Source organism: Oryctolagus cuniculus, unplaced genomic scaffold (assembly GCF_964237555.1).
Source record: "Oryctolagus cuniculus unplaced genomic scaffold, mOryCun1.1 SCAFFOLD_35, whole genome shotgun sequence".
Taxonomy (NCBI): Eukaryota; Metazoa; Chordata; class Mammalia; order Lagomorpha; family Leporidae; genus Oryctolagus; species Oryctolagus cuniculus.
This window is the reverse complement of record NW_027208301.1, coordinates 1425752-1444972: the sequence shown is the minus strand read 5'-3', so window position 1 is coordinate 1444972 and position 19221 is coordinate 1425752. Positions and strand designations below refer to the sequence as shown.

Here is a 19221-nt window from a genome sequence, read left to right as displayed (position 1 = left end):
ATGCAGGCCAGGGCCTCAACCAGCTGTGCCACAGCACTGGCCCCCAAAACTCTGACTTTCAAATAAATAAATCTTTTTTAAAGGATGGACACACATATTGGATCCCAGCATTTTATTTGGTGGTGGCTTAATCCACTGTGCCACAAAGCCAGACCCACCCTTTATCCTGGTGACTTGTGTGTCAAGATCTGGGTAATATCTGCTGAACAAATGTTGGTATTATGGTAGACTCTTCTGTTTTATTTTGGTTCTCATTTGTTGAGTTTATTTTGACTGTCACTTTTGGGGAGCAAGCTGTGATGTCATCAGTGGCTAAAGCTGCTGTGTGTTAGGCTGGCACTGATTCTACCTTTCCATTTCTTCAAGCAGAAGTGGAAAATGAAATCCTCTCAAAACTAACATGCTACAAAGTAACAACTGGAAATCAAGCTTCCTTTCTTCTCACCTAACAGACCCAGCTGGTCTCTGTGTTTCTCATTTTAGCCCAAACCTACATTAGTTTCCTAGAGCAGAAGGAAGCTTATTTTTTAATGCAGAATTCATAGATGTGGTTGTCCATTCACCTCTGAGAATTAAAGCCATCACTCTGCTTTTTGACTGGTTTTCAATTTGTGGTGGTGCCCTCTCTCACAGGAGGACAGATTCCTTACAGAAAAATACACCTAGGAGGAGAAAATTTCAAGGAGTGGGCTTTCCAAAGTGAAATGGAATTCTAGCCTGGACATCCTTGAGATCATGATCAGCAGAGTGGGGAAATTCTTGGCTATGTCCATTCACATCCTTTCCTTTCTTGTCGCTCCCCCTCTTCGTGGAGGAACGACACAGGACCCTGCGCTGTTCTTTCGTCTGCTCGGCCCTCCCCGGGTTTGCTGCTGGTTCTTCCCGGGTTGGCTACTATCCCTTCCACCTCCGTGGAAGGGCAGTTCCCCCTGGCCACATTCTCCACTTCCGCAGGGGAGCGGCACACAGCCGGCCGGCTCTTCTTGGGGGCTGCACAGGTGTTCCCTCAGCTAGATGTTCCCCTTAGATGTTCCTGGTGCATGCCGTCTCTCTCCTCCTTTATAGTCCTCCTCCGCCAATCCTAACTCGGCTGCCCACATGCCGAGTACGCTGCTCTCCTCCAATCAGGAGCAGCTCCTGCAGCTTGTCAAGTTGGTGAGAGGCAGCTGGGTAGAAGCTATTTACTTCTCTCCCAGCGCCATATTGTGGGAGAGCAGATGCATAGAATAAGTCTTAATTCCAGTAACTCAGTCCAGTCCGGGCTGCTCCCCACAGATCCCCCTTTCTTTTTATTTTTTGGCGTTGATACGCGCCTGTCTTCGGTGTCCCGCGGCACACACTCTGCTCTACTTGCTAGAGTTGCCACAGGCTCTTACAAGTCCTATCAATCAGGCAAACCGAATCCGGGTCCTCTCTTCGCCATGTTGTGAGGAGGTTTTTAGGCGCTGATACGTGCCTGTGTTCGGTGCCCTGCAGCGCATGCTCTGCTCTGCCCGCAGGGGCTTACAAGCCCTAACAATCAGGCAAACCGAATCCAAGCCTTCTCATTGCCGTATTGTGGGGGAGACTTATTAGTGTTGGTTTGTGCCTATCTTCGGTGACCTGCAGCTCATGCTTTGGTCGAGCTGCTTGCTGGTGCTTACCGCCTTAAATCAGGCAGACCGAATCCAAGCCTCCTAATTGTTGTATTGTGGGGAAGCCTTACTGATGTTAATTCGTGCCTGTCTTCGGTGACCTGCGGCGCATAAGCTGCTAGCCGCCCAGGTGCTCATCGCCTCACTTAATCAGGCAGACCGAATCCAAGCTTTCTCATTGCCATGTTGAGGGGAGGCCTTATTTTTCTCTATTTCTCTATCTCCGGGCATTCCTATTTCTCCCATTTTACTTCTGTCTGCCAGCATTCCTATTTCTCTCATCTTACTTCTAAACTTCTGTTTCTCTTATCCCCGCAGCTTCCTGGCTCTGCGCCGCTTCAGCCCGCGCCTCTCTCATCTGCGCGGCTTTCCGGTGCCCGCCCCGAGGCTGCTTCCCGGCTCTGCGCGGCTTGGCTTCGCGCGCTCCGAGGTCTCCACGCCCTTCGCGTCTGCACCACGGCCTCGCGCCAGCCCCGTTCCCTATCTACTTGTGCCCCGCACGCTCTCTCTGCGCACAGCAGCCTCCGCGAGTCACCCAGCGTAGCTTACGTGTCCGCCACTAGCATTCAATCTAAGTTCCCCGGGATAGCCTGGCGAATTCAACCCAGCTTAGGTCTCCGCCCCACGATTTGGCTTCCCGTCCTTTGCTCCCCGGGCTAATCAGACGGATCCCAATCTGGCTTACGTTTCAGCTTCTGGTTTCAACTTTTCGCCCCCCATTCCCGGGCTAACTTGAGAATCCCAAAGTGGCTTCCGTTTCCGCCTTGGCCTGCCCCCCGCGGCTTCAATTTCCCTAACACTTTTCTCTACCCGGTATGTTTCCCCAAGCTTTCTTCCAACAATACTCCTCCCTCATTTCTCCTGGCCTCTCCCCACAGTCCGCATCCGAGTCTGTTTGTTCTAGCTTTCACTTTCGCTTTCGACCTTAGAGATTTCTCCCAGCTTCCCCCCGTAGTCCGTATCCGAATCTATGCCTAGGCTTTCAATAGCTTCTTCCGGCACCCTTTTCGTCTGGCTTTTCCCTAGGCTGTTTGCTAGTCTCTTTCTCCGATATTTTCCCTAGGCTGTTTGCTAGTCTCTCTCTCCAATATTTTCCCAGTTCTTCCCGTTTCTTCCCTCCTAAGTTTCATATCCGTCCTAGGTTTCCTATCCGAGCTAGGTTTCCTATCCGGCCTAGGTTTCCTATCCGAGTCACGGCACCATTATGTCGCTCCCCCTCTTCGTGGAGGAACGACACAGGACCCTGCGCTGTTCTTTCGTCTGCTCGGCCCTCCCCGGGTTTGCTGCTGGTTCTTCCCGGGTTGGCTACTATCCCTTCCACCTCCGTGGAAGGGCAGTTCCCCCTGGCCACATTCCCCACTTCCGCAGGGGAGCGGCACACAGCCGGCCGGCTCTTCTCGGGGGCTGCACAGGTGTTCCCTCAGCTAGATGTTCCCCTTAGATGTTCCTGGTGCATGCCGTCTCTCTCCTCCTTTATAGTCCTCCTCTGCCAATCCTAACTCGGCTGCCCACATGCCGAGTACGCTGCTCTCCTCCAATCAGGAGCAGCTCCTGCAGCTTGTCAAGTTGGTGAGAGGCAGCTGGGTAGAAGCTATTTACTTCTCTCCCAGCGCCATATTGTGGGAGAGCAGATGCATAGAATAAGTCTTAATTCCAGTAACTCAGTCCAGTCCGGGCTGCTCCCCACACTTTCTGTTCAATGTATTCCTCCCTTACATAGTGCTCTGTGCTCTCCTTCTGTTGTACACATACAAGGCATGTCTGTGATTGAGGCTGTTTGTGGACCACTGCAGTATCTGGACTTGCCTTTGTCTCCATCTCTAACCAGAAACTCAGATGCAGAGTGAGGAGGGGACTGTCACCCTGCCACACAGGGTTTGGGCCCCTTGCTTCTTTACTTTTCTTCAGTGCAGGAGCAGCCTTAAACAGAGTTGTACTGGGTAGTATTATTTCTTTTGGATTTGTGTGCTTGGATAGCAAAAGAAATATATATATTTTCTTATAGAATGGATTGAGAAGGCACTACATAAAGTCAGCAGCAACTTTCTTGGCTCTTGTTACATGTCAGAATATTCAGGGCCATTTGTTAATTTTTTTAAATTAAAGATATTTATTTATCTGAAAGAGTTACAAAGAGAGAGAGAGAAATGTAAATCATTTATCCACTGTTTCACACCCCTAATGGCGGCAGCACCTGGGGTTGAATCTGGATTAAAGTCAGGAGCCGGTATCATCTTCCACATTTCCCATGTGGGAGTAGGAGCTTAGGCACCAAACTTTGTAGCTTTCCTAGGCACATGAAAGAGCTGGATCAGAAGTAGAGCAGCTGGGACATGAACTCATGCACAACATGGAATACCAGGATCACAGGCAACAGCTTTCCCAGTATGTTCTACTATCTGTTTTTGTTATTATTATTTTTATTTGAAAGACAGAGTTAGAGAGAAGCAAAGGCAGAGAGAGAGAGGGAGAAAGGCCTTCCATCTTCTTGTTTACTCCCAGATGGCTGCAATGGCTGGAGCTACCCTGAACTGAAGCCAAGAGCCGGGAGCCTCTTCCAGTTATCCCACATGGGTGCAGGGGCCCAAGGACTTGGGCCATCTTCTACTGCTTCCCCAGACCTCAGAAGAGAGCTGGATCAGAAATGGAGCAGCTGAGACTCAAAGCAGTGCCCACATGGGATGCCAGCAGTGCAGGCAGCAGCTTTCCCTGCTGGGACACAGTACCAGCCCCTCTATCATCTGTTTTATGGAAATATGTATTTAAGGGATGTTAGAAGGCCATTCAGGCCCTCCCTACAAAACATTTTGAAATAATGATTGACAGTCTACAAGACTGCTTCCAAAGGGAGAGAGCTGCAAGGAGTGAGGAAGGCCGGAAGAAATCTTGAAAAGTATTCCAAAGGATAAAGTAATAGGACACAGGTCATTTGTGCAGGTTTCTATTATAGGGTTTTCCTTTTTTTTTTTTTTTAGAGATAATTTCTAACATAATTTGTGATATACTTGACTCACTTTTCAGTTTTCTTCTTACAGATAAGATGTGCTTGTAAGATGTAGAGGGGTGGTACTGTGGCTTTGTAGTTTAATCCTCTGCCTGTAGCACTGGCATCCTATATGGGCACTGTTCTAGTCCCAGATGCTCCTCTTCTGATCCAGCTCTCTGCTATCACATGGGAAAGTAGTAGAAGATGGCTCAAGTGCTTAGGCCCCTGTACCCAAGGAGGGACAGAGAAGAAACTCCAAGCTCCTGGCTTCAGATCAGTGCAGCTTCATCTGTTATAGCCATTTGGGGAGTGAACCAGCAGACAGAAGACCTTTATCTCTGTCTCTTCCTCTCACTGTCTATAATTTGACCCCTCAAATAAATAAAATCTTAAAAAAATAAGATGTAGAGAGGTACTGGAATTAAATGCAATAGTACACTCTTAAATATGCAGTTATAATTAAATTTTTGTTGAGAAAAGGATGAGCTTGACTTTATGTGTGTCTTGCTTAGAGCAGAATTTTTATGACTGAATTTGAGATAATTAAAAATCAGTTTTATATTTGAAACATTGACCATTTTTACTGCTGCAGCCTCCCCCTCACTCTGTATCCCTATGCAGATAGTCCACATGAGAGTACAACAGAAAGAGAGGCCTGCATATCTGGAGTAATGCAAATATGCCCTTTGCTTAAACCAGGGGATTGATCGACTGGAGTTCTTTGTGGTTCTGTTTGCATTTTTCTGTAGGGTGAATTATAGTGATTTGGGTAAAGTATCTTGTCTTCTAGTAGATGATTCCAATGGCTTTGTTATCCACCTACCTGGCATCACAGGTGATTCCCAAGAGAGGTATTGGGCTCTATGGAAAAAAAAAGTAGCCTCTTCAGAGTTGATGTATTTCTCCTGGAAAATTGGAGAAATATTTTGTAAGAAGCAGTTCATGGAGGAAGTGTACTTCCCTAGAAATGAGACTGAAGTGATTCCCTTTAATTGCCCCTCCCTGAGCTAGTTTTTGAGGCTGATTGATCAGGGCAAGAATGCTAATATTTATAGGCCAATTATGAATGATGCATGTTTGTCTTACACATGAGATGTCTACAGATCTGTTTCTCAAGGCCTTTAGATAAAATAAGAAAACTTTGCAACAAAAGAGAAGGTTGGCATTGCCTATTGCCTTGGTCTAGGATCTGTGCATTACCCACTTAGTACTCTGACTCCTATTGTGCACATCTCCTTATGATTCTTTTTTGGCCATTCCTGTGTCCAGATTCCTTAATGGGTGACAATCTTTGGCCAGACTGCCAGTCTGATAACTCAGCCCAAATTGGAGTTGACTAGATTGTGTACCCTCTTCCGGATTAAGGTGGTCCAAAACTGCCAGTGCCCAATGACTGGGCTGCCTTTATGCTCACTCAAGAGATGAGACTCTGGACACAGGTCCCAAGTGGCTTTGCTTGGTCCTCTTCCCTTGATCTCCCTGGTGACTAGGCTGATTCTCAGATAGGCAGGGAACTTGTTGGCTCACAGAAGTCTCCAGATTTCTGCTTTGCACTCATTTGCAAAATATTTGAGTTTTCTCTTGGATCTCAAAAGTCCTGAGTAGGGAGTTTTATTTTGTATTGAGATGTGTCTTTATAAAGACAGGTGTCACTGAAGACTGTGTGTCCTCAGAATCAACTGAACTCACCCAGGCCTGCATGTAGTCCTGGGATCCTGGCTTCAGGCTGAACATTGCCTGCTGTTGTGACCATTTGAGTGTGTACCAAAAATGGAAGAAATCTCTCTCCCTCTCCATCTTCCCCTGCCTTTCAAATAAAATGAAAAACAGATAAAAATTGGAAAAAGTGTGTTTTGCCTTGTGTCCTAAGGAAAAAGTAATTACTGTTGTTAGAGGTAGAACTCATTTGTACACTTCACAAATACTCACAAATCTCAGGTTAAAGGCTTGGTGGTCACTACTGGCTGGGCTGCCTACTCAGCTCCCATTCTGTAATGCATCCCCTTCTTCATCTGAAGTTCACTTTGGGTGCTCATAAAACACCAAACTGCCTCCTGATTTTGCAGCCCTGTGTTCTTTATACATAGCTTGGCAACAATCTCATTTTCTTTAGCAGCATGCTAATTTTTATGAGTACTTCATAGGCAAAGAATAATGGGGACATTGATTTTTTCTGAGCTTTAGCCCTAAGTGGTTTATTTTATGAAGCTGATTCTGGGTACTGTATAGAACTTTGCTGGATCAGAAGTTGGGGTGCAGAGGTTGACATTAGAGAAATAGAGCTAGCACTGTCACTTCCACCCTGCAACCCATGCCTGCCTTTGGTTTCTGCTTTTATAGAGTGTTGGAATGAGGCAGTAATGATGCAATAAAGGAATGAACTTTCAGTTGTTAAACATTTTTATTTGTATTAATACAAAGAGAAAAGATTGCATAAGATTGTAATTCCAGAATAACATAACCATACTTCTCTATTTCCCACTCCTTTCTTCCTTTCTCTTTTTAAGGATTTAATAAGCTGGCTTTTTTCCCTAACCTAGTCTTTACCCCTTCACCTCCAGCCTTCCTGTCCATTTGTTCCTACTTTACAATCTAGTACTTTAAGCTTTTTCCCCCTTCTTTCATGCATGTTTTTGCCTACTCCTACCCCAATTCCAAAAAAGGAAAAATGAATAAAAATCATGAGATATTGATTCAAAGACAGGAATCCTATCCAGAAATACGGAAAAAAAGTTACCTCCTTTTTCTTTTTATTAACAATTTATTTATTGATTTACCTTTCTGGAAGAGGCAGCTGGAAGTTCTCCGAGGTCTGTCCTTAGAATGTGAGGAGAGCCAGAGATATTGGATAGACTCTTTACAGTCTGTTTTACTGTGAGAGATGTTGTTCCACTTGCCTGTGGCAGAAAAAAATGAGATTTCAATGAATTTTTTCTGCATTTCTAATTTTTATGATGAGTCTCTTCTTTATCAATGGATAGAGACCTGTCAAATTTGCCAAGAGCAAAAAATTTCACAGACACAACTGCTTCCAGAGGAGATGCATGCCTCTCCATTCCCACATGGCCTTCTCTGTATCTCCAGGTGGCTTCCCTTAGTCTCCTGGAAGCAAAGAGAAGATTCCAACCACAGAAAAAAGCTCACTATGACTGTGGTGTTGTTTCTTGGAAGTTCCTGTCCAAAAAGTAATCATTTAAGAATACCAGGGGCATTTTATTAATTTCACATGACTCTCTTCTTCCTGGCTTCAGTGGAGAGGAAAAATAACCACAGTTGAAGCATGATTCTAGGCAAAGCACAATTATTTATCTGCATAACAAAAATCCTCATGTTTTTCTGCACATTGTTAGTCTTACATGGGTTAGAAAAAAATGCCATTTAATGTCTTAGAACTCTCTAATGTTAAAAAGTGCAAGAATTAAAAATTGCTATTATTTTATGCTCTTATAAAGCTGCAAAAGCATAAACATTGTGCATTTCTGGGTGATTTGAAAATTATAAATTTGAAATCAATTGCATTGACTGGCTCTGCAGAGTAGGAAGAAAATAACTGGCTTATTAATTATTTATAAAGAGAGACTATGAAAGAAGCTATTCATTGGTACCAATTGTCTAAGCTTTAGTATTTATGAAACTATGATTATTTATTTGTTTATTTATATTTGACTGGTAGAGTTATAGACAGTGAGAGAGAGACAGAGAGAAAGGTCTTCCTTCCATTGGTTCACTCCCCTAATGGCCACTACAGCCAGTGCTCTGCCAATCTGAAGCCCGGAGCCGAGTACTTCTTCCAGGTATCCCATGCAGGTGCAGAGACCCAAGCACTTGGGCCATCCTCCAGTGCCCTCCTGGGCCCAGCAGAGAGCTGGATTGGAAGAGGAGCAAACAAGACTAGTACCCAGCGCCCCAACTGGGACTAGAATCCAGGGTGCTGGTGCCACAGGCAGAGGATTAGCCAAGTGAGCCATGGCATCAGCCTATGATTTATTTTATTTTGTGAGCTATGTCCACTTGAAGTTGTGAAAGAAAACATACAATGGTGGTTGTAATTCACTTTAACAGACTTTTTGAAAGATTTTATTTATTTCTTTGAGAGGCAGAGTTACAGACAGTGAGAGGTAGAGACAGAGAGAAAGGTCTTCCATCCACTGGTTCACTCCCCAAATGGCCACAACAGCTGGAGCTGCTTGATCCAAAGCCAGGAGCCAGTGCCTCTTCCTAGTTGCCCATGGGTACAGGGGCCCAAGCACTTGGGCCATATTTTACTGCTTTCCCAGGCCATAGCAGAGAGCTGTAGTGAAAGAGGAGTAGTTGGGACTAGAACCAGTGCCCATAGGCGATGCCAGTGCCACAGGTGGAAGATTAACCTACTGCGCCATGGTGCCAGCCCCACAATTCTCTTGAAAACAGAAACATTTATTCCTGAGGCTTTTGATGAGTTAGGCCAATGAAGTCCTGACAGGGAACATATGTCTCTAGAATTAGAGGAGTGCTCATCATTCTCATACTGTGTTCTGTTGCTGTTCAGCCTGTGACAGTGAGACATGTAAATAAAAAAACAGATATTCAGCATGTGGTTACCCCACAAGGAGTCTTATCTTGTCTGCATCTGAATAATTTTGATAGCCAGGTGTTTTAAAGTTGCTAAATATTCTCCTAATTTGCATTTATTTAAATACTATTAACTCAGTACTACAATTTTTGTTATAATAATGTGATTGCCGATAAGGAATTTACAAATTCATACCTTGACTAGAAGTTTTACTTTGTAACAATCACAGACTAGCAGAAGTCATAAACCATTAACCCTCATTTTTTCTAAAATAAGAGGTTGTAATTAATATGAATATATAATGAATATATTTTTTAAGATTTTATTTATTTATTTGAGAGGTAGAATTACAGAGAGAGAGGGAGAGACAGAAAGGTCTTCCTTCCATTGGTTCACTCCCCAGATGGCTGCAATGGCCAGAGCTGCACGGATCTAAAGTCAGGAGCCAGCTGCTTTCTCCTGGTCTCCCATGCCAGTGCAGGGGCCCAAGCACCTGGGCCATCTTCCACTGCTTTTCCAGGCCATAGCAGAGAACTGGACTGGAAGAGGGGCAACGGGGACTAGAACTGGCACTCATAAAGGATGTCAGCACCACAGGCAGAGGATTAATCTCTGCATCACATCACCAGCCCCAAGTACATGAAGAATTTAGAACAGAAAATCTACCAACCCCATGGAGTTTATCTCCCTTTCAAAACTTTTAATAACCTTTGGGATGGAGAATGCTAATTTAAGGTACTATAATTAAATTCACACAAACAAAAGATGTTTTAGGATGTTTTACTTCATTATTTAAGTTAGATACTGTAGGAAATTCTAGATTATTTTGTGGGTAAATTGTAATTTATTTTCACAAGTGTATTTGAGTAGAAACACAAGCTTTTATAATCAATTATTTATGTTTAAAACATATGCTTATGTATGTTTTGTATTAAAATAACAGCATTTTATGAAGTTTAGAAACATCTTGTTCAATACAAACCTTAAACTTAAAAAACTTAAAAAAAACTTAAAAAAGTTTTTTTTACAAAGAATCTTTGTATTTATTTTTTTAACACAACAAATTCGGTGACACATAAGTCCATAATTTCCAACAAAATTCATAAACTTAACAACTGAGAACCTTAAGGCTTGTAAGTCTTCTGAATCATTCATAGTTATGCACTCGATGGAACGTACTCCTCAGCAGCTGAGAAGAATCTTAACTTAAAAGCACCAACTCTTCAGGCATCTCTACAGGTGTCTATTTTTCATTCTCTAAGACATGCAGTCAGACTGCTGATGCAGCAAATACCAATTCGCCTTAAGCTTCAATGTATAAGAAAAAGCATTTGGGAAACCAACATTATTAATATTAAGTCTGAAAGCATTTCTACCTCTTTACTGAATGACTTTCCCTTCTGTCAATGTTAAACTCTAATGAATAAAAATTGTGTTTTGAACATAAGTTTTTCAGGTTAATCTAGCACTTTAGGACATTTGTATTTGTTTTATAAGCCTTAAGGAAAACAAAAAGATAATCTCTAATCTAGACAATTCTGGAATCTTTTATTAGATTTAGAATTTTACAGCAAAGTAATATGATCTATTTGTCCAAATAGTATGGCTTTTAAAAAATTCTCTTCATGTATGTAAATTAATAAAGCTTATTTCCAATATATATTTTCTGTGTTTTCATTTGCTGAAGCAGGGTTCAAAGGTGTTTTTAGAATCTTACCAACATCAGCCCTATGTACCCATAAATTATCAAAGCCATTAAATGGACAATAAAAACTGGTTGAGGCTACTGATGAATGCTTCAAAAGGAATCTGATACACACAGATTTTATCATCATATTCAACTCAACTGAAGTCTTTCTTGAAACTGTACTCTTGATAGGCTGAAGATAGGGTAATGGAGTTAGTTCTTTATGCCAAAGATACATGGATCTGTTGTATAAAGGCTTCATTCTCTGTCAGTCATCAGTAACTTGAGGTCTTTCTGTAGATTCTGAATGGCAGTGCTTACATCTTCATATTGCAAAGCACTGGCAGCATATTTGCAGTATTTCTGAGCTCTCACAAACTCCTCAGGGGTGAGGTGGATGTGGCCTTGGGAAACCATACTGAAAAGTGCAGGATCAATGGCTGGAATAGTCTATAGAGTAGGTTGGATGGTATTCCTTGTTACACCCATGCTATGAGGCACTTTCGCTGGTGTGTTGGCTGGGGCATGTGCACCCAGAGGAATCTGTATTCAACTATAGCTGTCTGATGGCATGCTGCCTGGGTCAACTGCTGAAGATGATGATGGCTGAGGTGTGTTGAATGGGCAGAGATGCTACTACAGCATCTTCATTTTCTTCACCATCAGTATCTTCCTCAATTGCAATAGGGCCTGCTTGAGGAGTCTCCTCATTCTTTAGGCAATTATGGATATATGTTACCTTCCACCTTGCATACTTTGTGTGTTTCACATTTTCATCAGTGTTATGTTGAACACGGTTATGACATCTATTAAAAAATTTACAGCGTAGAAGAACTTGACCATGTTTTTTTGTGAAATAGCCCAGCACAATGTTCACTGTCTGCATATATAAACATTATCCAAGAATAATTCCCCAAATGGGCAGAACCAACTGCTCCTTAGGTAATAGCTTCATTATCACCCAACTGTTTCTTTTTGTTGTTGTTGTGAAGAACCTGAGCCTGGATCAAGGCACAGCTATTTTAGACTAGGCCTCCATCTTGTAACTCAGGCCTGACCAGGCCCTGAACCCTAAGGCAAAAGCTCCTGAAAGAAGAAAAATAAACTCCCCTTGTGATAAACTCCCCTAGCAACAGCCAATCAGCAGATAGCAGGGAAATACCTGCTATCCAGGTGTCTTTTTAGACCATTAAGGTGATTGATAACATCCCAAAACCCTGCAGTTTGGAACATACACCCTTGCAGCTTGGACCCTACACTTTAGCCAATCATTTTAAAAAGCATCAACCCCAAAGCCATCTAACCACCTTTACTAGGTCTATTCCCACCACTGGATTTACTAATCAATTTTATGAGATCTTCTTTAAATTCTCACAGAATGAGATGATTTGCTGAATGGTGCTATAATGTATAGCATGTCTCTGAAAACCCTATATAAACCCCACAAAGGAAATGACCTCTGTCATGATTGGAGGAGTTGACCCTAGATTGAGCTAGAACAATAAACCTCTTTGCTTTTGCATCATTGAAGTCTCTCATTGGGATAACTGAGTCCCATCCAAGTCTGGTCTAACAGTTGTTGTTGTTATGATTTATTTATTTTTTATAATGGCAGAATTACAGAAAGAGAGACAGAAAGAGGATCGGCCTCTGTGAACTGCTAGTTCACTCCCCAAATGGCTGCAATGGCCAGAGCTGTGCTGATCTGAAGCCAGGAGCCAGGAGATTCTTCCAGGTCTTCCACATGTGTGCAGGGGCCTAAGGACTTGGGCAATCTTTCTGCTTCTTTCCCAGGACAGAGCAGAGAGCTGAGTCAGAAATGGAAAAGCTGGGACTTGAACTGGAGCACATATGGGATGCCAGCACTGTAGGCCAGGGCTTTAACCTGCTGCACCACAGTGCCAACCCCCCAACTATTTATTAAGAGCTCCTAACTGACCTGTTAATTTTGATAAAAATTTATGACACTCAGGAGTTTTATTATCAATCTTCATTCTAGTTTGCATGGCATATAAATGACCCCCTTGGTGAAATACATAATGATCAAACAATGGCTGACAACAAACATCCCTCAGATCAATTCTTGAGCAACTATTCAGTAATAGGCCACCACAGGGTCCTACTTGTCATGCTTCTGAACCATCAGGTGATGCTGTATGGTCCTTTATTTTTTAAATTTTTTAATTTTATTTTCTTATTTTGACAGGTAGAGTTAGACAGTGAGAGAGAGACAGAGAGAAAGATCTTCCTTCAGAATGCTGTTGGTATTTTGATTGAGAGCACATTGAATCTGTAAATTGCTTTTGAGGGGCTGGCACTGTGGGATAGTAGTTTGAGCCTCTGTCTGTGGCATTGGCATCTCATATGGATGCCAGTTTGGGTCCCAGCTGGTCCTCTGATCCAGCTCTCTGCTCATGGCCTAGAAAGGCAGTGGAAGATGGCCCAAGTGCTTGGGCTCCTGTATCCACATAGGAGATGAGGAGGGAGCTCCTAGCTCCTGGGTTCAGATCAGCCCAGCACCAGCCATTACAGCTATTTGGAGAATTAACCAATAGTTAGAAGGCATCACTTTTTGTCCCTCTGTCTCTCTGTCTATAACTTCCTCTCAAATAAATAAATGATTGTAAAAGTAAAGTTAAAAATAATTTCTTTTGGTAGAATGGAAATTTTGATGATATTTGTTCTTGCAATTTATGAACATTGAAGATTTTTCCTTTTTCTGTGTTTTTTTTTTCTTTAATGTTTTGTAATTTTTCTTATAGAGATCTTTCACACCCTTGACTAAATTTATTCCAAGGTAATAAAAAATTTCATGGTTATCGAGAATGACACTGATCTGATAAGTTATTTTTCAGCCATGGCATTTTTGTGTATATAATGGTTATTGATTTTTGTGTGTTGATTTCATATTTTACAACTTTACCAAACTTTCTTGTGAGTTTCAATAATATCTTGGTGGAGTCTTTTGGTTTCCCAATATTTAGGATCATGTCATCTGCAAACAGATTATTGGACTTTCTCCTTTCTAATTTGTTTTCCTTTGATTTCTTTTTCTTGCATTATTGCCATGGCTAAAACTGTCAGTAGTGTATTGAACAACAGTAGTGTGGGAGAGCAATTTTGGTTTCAGATCTTAGTGGAAATGCTTCCACGATTTCCCATTCAATATGATGTTGGTTGAAGATGTCATATATTGCCTTGATTGTGATAAGGAATGTTCCTTCTATTCCAACTTGCTTAAGGTTTTTATAATGAAAGGTTGTTTTTTATCAAATACTTTCTCTTCATCTATTGATCATCATGTGGTTTTTATTCTTTAGTTTGCTAGTGTCACATATCACATTTATTGACTTGCATATGTTGAACTATCCCTGCATACCATGGGTACATTACACTTGGTCCAAGTAAATTATCTTTATGATCTGTTGTTGGATTTTATTAGCTAGTATTTTGTTGAGAATTTTGGAATCTGTAGTTATCAAGAGATATTGTTTTTTAATTCTCTTTATCTATTGTATCATTTTCTGGTTTAGAAAATAAGGTGACACTGGCCAAATAGAAGGAGTTTGGGAATACTCTTCTCTTTCAATTGCTTTGAATAGCTTAAGAAGAATTGGAATTAGTTCTATTTTTAAAAGTCTGGTAGAATTTAGCAGTGAAGTTTTCTGGTCTTGGGCTTTTCTTTGGAGGGTTTTTGTTACTGATTCAATATCTGTCTTGGTTTTTGGTTTGTTCAGGTTTTCTATATGTCTTCATGGCTCAATTTTTTTACCTAGCATGTGTCTTGATTTCTTCTAGGTTTTCTAATTTGTTGGTCATTGCATGTGATGCCCACATTCTATATTGCAGTGCTAATGCAAGTTTTCAGTGTTTCACTTCCAAACTAGTTTCCTGCTCAATATCTCTGGGAAGCATGGGGTAGTGGCTCAAATTCTTCAGTTCCTTTCACCTAAGTGCAAGAGCTACTACTTATTAGGGGACCTGAGAGCCTGGTCCAGCCACAGCTGTTGCAGACATTTAGAGAGTGAACCAACATATGCAAGACCTCTCTTCCTCTCTCTCTTCACCCACTTTCTCTGCCCTTTCTAAAATCATTTTAAAAGTTATTTACTTCTTTATTTGAAAGTCATAGTTACAGAGAGAGAGAGAGAGATCTTCATCATCTGATTCACACCCCTGGTGTCTCCAATGGCCAGTGAAGGGCCAGGTTGAAACCAGGAGCTTCTTTTGAGTCACCCATGGGGGTGGCAGGAGCCCAAGTACTTGGGCCATCTTCCACTCTATCAGGCCATTAGCATGAAGCTAAATCAGAAGTGGAACAAGTGTGACTTGAACCAGTACCTATATAGAATGCCAGTATAATGGATGGCAGCTTTGCATACTGCAGCACACTGTCCCCCTCTCTGCCTTTCAAATAAACAAATCTTTAAAAAAGAAATGAAAATGTCCTTAATATAGTAAAAGTAATCAAGACTGAGCACTGAAGAATCTATTGAAATGATTACATTTAAAAGATCTATTTATGTATTTGAAAGGCAGTGTTAGAGTGAGAAAGGGAGAGACTGATCTTCCTTCTGGTTTGTTCTCCAAAATGGCTGCAATGACTGGGGCTAGACCAGGCTGATCTCATGAGATAGGAGCTTCTTCCAGATATCACATGGGTTCAGGGGCCCAAGCATTTGGGCAAGCCTTTGCTGCTTTCCCAGACACTTTAGCAGGGAGCTGGATAAGTTTGGAGCATCAATATCTGTGACATCCTCCTTGGAGTATAAGGACATAGTAGACATTGGAAGCCATCCCCTTTGCCAAATGGAGTATGCCAAGTTTGGGTCCATCATTTATTAAGGAGGCCTTAGTGCCATCCTCACATTTTACTGTTATATATCCATGGCCAAAGTCCTACTAGACAAGAAGGTTTGGAGAATCACAGGCTCAAGGTGTGTAGGTGACTGTTTTTCCAATATAGCACAGTTAATAGCCATCTAATTTAATTTTACTGGCACATAGCAAGGTTCCAAGAGAGGTTATTTCTTGTATCACAGCCCTTGAGAAGTAATGATCCAAAGAATTTAGAAGGCATATGAGCTCCACAGTGAAGAAGTCACTGAGAGCACTAATGATAGTGCCTACAGAATTTAATTTGACTGATTTTAGCACTTTTCATTGGAAAGCTGGGCTGATTTGTAGCATCCATGACAGTTTCTTAAATGAGGCATGCACTGCACCAAAACCCAGGAAGGACTAAAAGGTATTAACATTGTATGTTCTTCACAAGTGTGTCAAACAGTCTCATTCAGGGAGGAAGTAATCAATGTGATATATTCTGTGCTCCTGATAAAAGGTGGGTAGTTAAACTCTTTGCAAAAATTGTGTTTGATGGCAAAGTCAATGTGATGCTCATGTATACCCTAGAAGAAGTGTCTTTTCAAAGTGAAGGCAAACTAGACTAAGAGGCTGTTGGAAAAGCTTTGAAAAAACACATTTGCCAATTTTGTAATAGTTAAGACAGGTCATTTATCTACTAAGAGGCATCAGATATGTTAATATTAGATATAAAGTATGGTGGACAGAATCTATGGCATATAGCATTAAGATTTTAGTAATCTACCATGAGATGCCATTTACTTTTTCCCAGATCCAACAGGAACAATTGGGCTGCCAAGTGGGAAAGAGCTGTAATAATCACCTTTTTGTTAATTAAGTCTAATGTAATAAATTTTAATGCATGAAGACATTGAGTTTCATTTTATTATGTCATCTTAATGATTTTAGTTTGAGACCTGTGGAGTATTATTTTCCCTAGTTAAGTTGTAGCTTAAAATTTTTATTTTAATAATTGCTGTGTTAGGCCATCTATCCCACCTGTGGGATTTTTTGAGTACATCTGACTATTGGAAATTTAGGTAATACTATAGTTAAAATGAGATTTACCAAATAAATTATTTTTTTCTTCTGATACATATCTTGGAACTTTTCTAAAATGGTATTGAGTAACTTGTTTAAATTTAATGGGATCCCCTGGGTAAGACTGTTGTTTGAGCCACATTACTGATTATATCTATGAAACTCTGTGAATAAGTGCATCTAGAACCTGGAAAAGTTGATGTCTTATGCTGAAGAGACATAAGAATCAATGTCTCTTTATCTTTTTCAGTTATATAATTTACAAATAAATTTTAGATGTCTAAAAGGATGAAATTATGTACTTTTCAGAAATTTATACCTATATACAACTATAATTTATACATTTTACATTTTCCTTCTTTAGGTTTTTAAGAAGATTTATTAGGGCTGGCACTGTGGTGTGGGTAGAGGTCCACACATTTGGGCCATCTTTTGCTGCTATTTTCCCAGGTTTAATAACGGAGCTGGATCAGGAGTGAAGAGATTGGGACACAAAGTGGCACAAATATGGGTTACCATTCTCATCTAGTAAAACTTGGTCAGATAACACTGGTTGTTTCTATTAGTGACATTTCTATTAGTGATAAGTAGCTCAAGCTTGACCTCAATTTTAGTCCTTATAGAATCCTGAATTAGTTTCACTCTGTGATCCTCACTCTTTTTATTTCTTAGGGGCAATATTTTTCATTATTGATTCAGTAAAATCAAGTGTTAGAGCTCCTGTTTCTAAGTGCTTGAAATTATAAATACTGGTCATTACTCAGAAGGTGTATGTAGGGGTTGTTGCCGTGGCTTATTTGGTTAATCCTCCACCTGTGGTGGTGGCATCCCATATGGACACTGGGTTCTTGTCCTGGTTGCCCCTCTTCCAGTCCAGTTCTCTGCTGTGGCCCAAGAGGGCAGTGGAGGATGGCCCAAGTGCTTGGGCCCCTGCACCCACATGAGAGACGAGAAAGAAGCACCTGGCTCCTGGCTTCAGATCAGCACATTGCTGGCCATAGCAGCCATTTGGGGAGTGAGCCAACAGAAGAAAAACCTTTCTCTCTGTCTCTCTCACTGTCTATAACTCTATTTGTCAAAAAAAAAAAAAAGATGTATTTAAAACCAGTGAGAGAAAATGAATTGTAAAAGATCAATCAACAACAATTGAGTGTTGTGTGCTGCCTGCCCACTTTCTTCTCAGGAATCCCCACAGAATTTACAACCGTAATTCTAAAATCAGCAACTCCTGCTGTCAGAAGTGTGTGGCTACCACTATAGGGAGCAATAATTTTTAGAAAGAACAAGGGAATCCACTATTTCATGATACTATTCTTGTTTGATGCATAAAACTTCATTTTCTGTTTACATCGTATGAAGCTGGGAACTAAGTAATAATTTCCTTCTGGGTCTGAGATGAAGTTATTTAAGATAAAAGTTCAAAACTGACGTCCCTCAATTTGTAGAATGAAGTCACTGAAAGGCAATTACCAGATCAGTGCTGATATAGGCATTTGAATAGCACAATTCATACACTATACATAGAAAAAATGACTAATAGCTGTGGGCCAACAGTCAATGGCCCATGAGACCATCACTCAAATCCTCAAGAGTTTGACTATAATTTCACACCAATTCTCATGTAGACAAGAAGAGGAGTAAAAGCAGGAGATCCATGATACCCTAATATTTGTCTCTTTGCCTAATATTTGGCAGAAACTGCAACTTAAATGCAGTTTTTTTTATATAGCTTTGTTAAAAATATGCAGATAACTGGATTGATGGACAGATGAATTTCAGGAAGTTTTGGGTAAAGAATTATTAGATAGTGCAGTTTTAAATATTCACAAAGATTTTACAAGGCATTCACCCTGTTTTCCAGCCATATTAATCCACCAAATTATTACTCTTTTACTGTGAAATGTGATCCACAAATTATTTTAGTAGGTAAGATCAAGCATCATTTTAAAGGATTAAAAATGATTTATTCGGAGGCCGGCGCCATGGCTCACTAGGCTAATCCTCCACCTTGCAGTGCCGGCACACGGGGTTCTAGTCCCGGTCGGGGCGCCGGATTCTGTCCCGGTTGCCCCTCTTCCAGGCCAGCACTCTGCTGTGGCCAGGGAGTGCAGTGGAGGATGGCCCAAGTCCTTGGGCCCTGCACCCCATGGGAGACCAGGAGAAGCACCTGGCTCCTGCTATCGGATCAGCACGGTGCGCCGGCCACAGTGCACTGGCCGCGGCAGCCATTGGAGGGTGAACCAACGGCAAAGGAAGACCTTTCTCTCTGTCTCTCTCTCTCTCTGTCCACTCTGCCTGTCAAAAAAAAAAAAAAAAGTAAAAAGAAAAAAAATGATTTATTCGGGGATATTATTTTCTTCTTTAGATACTAAAGTTAAAAAGAGTCCTTGGAGGTTTTTTCTAAGTATCTGTAGAAGTATTTGATGTTTTAGAACCACAATTTAATTATGAGAATTGA

The 19221-nt window shown here is 41.4% G+C and overlaps 1 protein-coding gene and 1 pseudogene across 1 annotated transcript in view; one reads left to right on the top strand and one right to left on the bottom strand.

Annotated features, from left to right (window-relative positions):
- Nucleotides 1–19221, top strand: part of LOC138848192 (zinc finger protein 585A-like) — a 55072-nt gene that overhangs the window by 11665 nt on the left and 24186 nt on the right. The gene's annotated exons all lie outside the window — the stretch shown is intronic.
- LOC138848189 (vacuolar protein sorting-associated protein VTA1 homolog pseudogene) lies at nt 11118–12757 on the bottom strand (annotated as a pseudogene).